The sequence below is a fragment of the Sparus aurata genome, chromosome 20, assembly GCF_900880675.1.
Source record: "Sparus aurata chromosome 20, fSpaAur1.1, whole genome shotgun sequence".
NCBI classification, from domain to species: Eukaryota; Metazoa; Chordata; class Actinopteri; order Spariformes; family Sparidae; genus Sparus; species Sparus aurata.
The window spans coordinates 25,191,527-25,195,430 of NC_044206.1; positions in this window are offsets into that span (position 1 = coordinate 25,191,527).

The following is a 3,904-nucleotide window of genomic DNA, read 5'->3' on the forward strand; positions in this document are numbered from 1 at the left end:
TTCAGAGGAACGTTTACACACCATGAACCGGACACGGAACACACTACAGAAGCTTCTGGATCTCTCGTCTGTTCCTGCTGACTTTTATCTGATATTTAGATGTTTTTGTTGTTGTTTCTTTGCTCCGTTCGTAAAGTTATGAACAGATTTTGTTCCCTAAAGTGAACTTACACACACGCCAGCTTAAAGCCTGTCGGTCGCAGCTCATTTCACTGCTGCAGTTCTTATGGATCTGGTTCTGTTCGGTACTGATCCTGGTCTGGGTCATCTGAGGAAAATGCTTTACATCAATTTAAAGTACGAAACATGAAAATGTCCTCGCTGTTGATTTGTTTACAAGTGCTTAAAATAACGTGACGTCTCTTTCTCTCGGCACCAACATTGAAAATTTTGTTTTCTACAATTATTTACAGACCGTGTTCGGTTATTCGGATATTTGACCCACTTTAAATAATAAAAACATGATTATGTGTCTCTATTCTTCTCTGGTCCATGTAGTTTATGTAATAACTGTTTATTGTTCTGTTAATTCTGCACACAAAACTATTTTTCTTTAACGATAAACACGTAATATACTTTACTACAACCACTATATGTGCACAGTGTGACGAATCACACGTCACCTAGAAGACGACGTGCTGAGAGGTGATGCCCTCTGCCTGCACTGGGATCAGTAATCTGATTACAACCGGATTTCAGGATCCACCGAAAATAAAACAGAAGTTGTCAGAACAAAATCCAACCAGAGGAAAGTGTTCACATGTTTAATGTTTCACAGTGGCACACGTTTGAATAATTTCAGAATTTCTTTGAAAATTTTCTTTGTTTTTGTTTTTTAAAGGAAAGAAAAAATTGGAAAAAACATATTTTTTAAAGAAAATCTAAAAAAACCCCTTTCACAATAGATATTTTTGCAAATTGCAGAATTTTTTGTCACATGTTAAAAGATTTCCACTCAATTATTCTGAATAACAAAAATAAACTACATGAAAATAAAAATATATTAATTAATATGATATAAAATATTGTATATTTACCTTTAAGGAGAAATCTTTTTGCCCATGAAAAAAAGAGTTCCATCAGTTACATGCAGACAAATATGATTCTTAAAATAAGAATTGAAAAAAAATAATAAGATTCTGGTAAATAACATCGAAAAAATTCAACAGTATTCAGCTGAAAATTTGTTTTCACTTAGTTCACTTGTGAAAGAAAGTAGACTCATGAAAATAAAATAAAAAATAAAGAGAATTCTGCTGAATTATTTTGAGTCAGTTTCATACAGAAAAAACGTTTAAACTTTTTAAAGAAATTTCTTTTTCCACTTTTACACAGTTAAAAAAGAAACATTTGAAAAAATTCTCCTGACTTTTGTTTCACTTGGTTCAAAAACCAAAAACATTTTTTCTCCTGTTTTCTTTCTTTTTTTTTAATTAATCTGCTTAATTGTATTTTTGTCTGGATTCATATGTAAACATCTTTTCTCCTGAAAACCTTTTTCAGTCAGTTTCACAAATGAAGAAAAATGTTTCTCCTGAAAATAAAAAAAAGTTTTCAGCAAATCGAGTCCACTCAGTTTCACACAGAGAAAACTTTTCTCATTGATTAAAAAGTTTATTTTTGCTTTTAATTTCTATAAATTTTGTTTCACTTGGTTTGACACCAAAACAATTTTCTCCTTTCTTTATTCTCCTTAAAATTACAAAAACGTTTTCAGGAAAAATGTTCACAATTTATTTATTTTTTTCTCCAGGAAACTGACTGGAAAAAAATTCAGGAAGAAAAAACTGCTTGTGAATTTTTTTCAATAAATAAAAACACTGTAGAAACTTTTTCTCACAAAAAAATTCCTGATGAAGAACAAAAAGGAAAAAAAGTTCAGATTTTTTCACATGAAAAAAGTTTTCTCCAGGAAATGTTTGAAAAAAAACATATTCTTATGTTTCACACGTGAAAAAAGGCAACTCCTTAGAAATTCCCCCCAAAAGATTTATTTTTACTTGGTTTTATACAAATACATTTCCTGAATTTCTTACAAAAACTTCATGTTTTTTTCTTTCTTTCTATAATATTTTTCATACATTCTGTCTTCACAGATGGAAACACATTTGATTGCTCCAGCCAAACTTTTCTCCCACCAGTTCTCAGTAATTGTCATAAAACAGAAGACAGACTCAGAAAGTGGATCAGCAGACAAACTAAAGTTCTCCACCTCCTCTTTATTCTGTCAGACCTGTGCAGCAGGCTTTGACACTAGATGGCGCTGATGTGCTTCATATAAAGCTTCACACTCTTTGTACAGTAGAATATACAGAACAGAAACATAATGTCAGTCTGTGACGATGTGTGAATCTAATAACAACACGCTGCCTGACTGCACAGCTCAGTGAATATTCTCACATATTTACATAGATTTAATTGCTTTACTTTCCTGCTGCTTTGTGACGCAGACGAGTTAAACTGAGCTTTCACTGTAAATCTGTTAAATCCAAACGGTAAAACAAAGAGAGACACGAGTGGATCTCCCTCTGCACCGTTCCTCTTCTTCTAATTACCTCTCTTATTGGCTCCATTCAGCCCCGGGCGTCCCAACGTGGGGCCACGTCCTCTAATCAATCCTAACTTTATTACTCCAGGAGCCACTTAAATATTTCATGTGATCGAGATGAGGCTCGGCAATTATTTACAGGTAGACAAGAAGAGCGCACACCTTTCCTGGATTGTCCTAAAGGTGAACACAGAATCAAAAGTTCAGAGAAACGTGAGAAAAGACGCGTTAAATGTTTCATCCAGTTTTTTTCTTTTGTTGTTAAAAACAACGTCCAAACAAAGATGGTGGCAGGAAGTTGGTCACACAGTTGGAGGCACTCTATGATGATGTCATAATAAATGGTGCGCGACACATGTTTGTTGTATCTGTATCTGATTTTTATTAACAATGATTTTCAGCATTTTGAGAACAATTTGCACTAAACTTGATCACCAACACATAGCAAAGCAGCGACTGCAGTCAACAACAGCAAGCAGGTGAAGAGGGAGAGAAATTCCCCAGACTCCCTTCAAAAAATGCTCAATTTTGTGGGTCCCTGAGTTAAAAGATGCTTTATAAGCATTGTGAAACCTTGTAAATCACATATTCTTAGTTATTTGGGCCTTCTTGTAAATTCGGCATATGTTACAGCCTCATTTTTCTTCTAGGTCCCGCGTACATGGCTGGACATGACTCAAAACTAATAAATTAGTAAATAGAATCATGCAAGTTAAACTTTTTTGTATATAGATTTTACTTTCTTATATTTTAAGTTGTGAAACATCTTGGGTTTTATTGATCGTTTTTACCATTATGCAAAACAAAGATTCTCACAACACAACATAATTTAAAAGAAGAAGAAGAAGAAGAAGAAGAAGAAGAAGAACCCTCAGATATTTTGTTAATTACTGGCTTGTCAGGGAACAACTACAGAAACATCTTAAAATGTGTTTAATCTTGCAAAAATACCCCAGAATATTATTCATCCAGAGCGCGAGCTGGCTGAAGAGTGAAAGATGGCTTGTGATTGGCTGAAATGTGAGAGGGGAGCGATGATTGGTACAAACCACAGTTAAGATGAAACGTTACATTTCATTTAGCAGCAAATTCATGTTTCACGTTCTGTAGGTTCAATTTGCCGCGGCTCGTTAAACACATCCGACGGTGTGACGCTTACAAATGTTGGAACACAGTTGTGAACAGTGGTCACAGGCTTGGCTATAAAGTATAACAATTCATAGCATCTTTTATTTATTTTTTATTTTTATTTCACTTTCCAAACGGACGGTAGAAAAATAGAACGTTTCAACAATTCCATTAAGAAAATCCAAGTTTTTTGCTTTTTCGTCTTTGCAGAAACACGCGATGCATCAG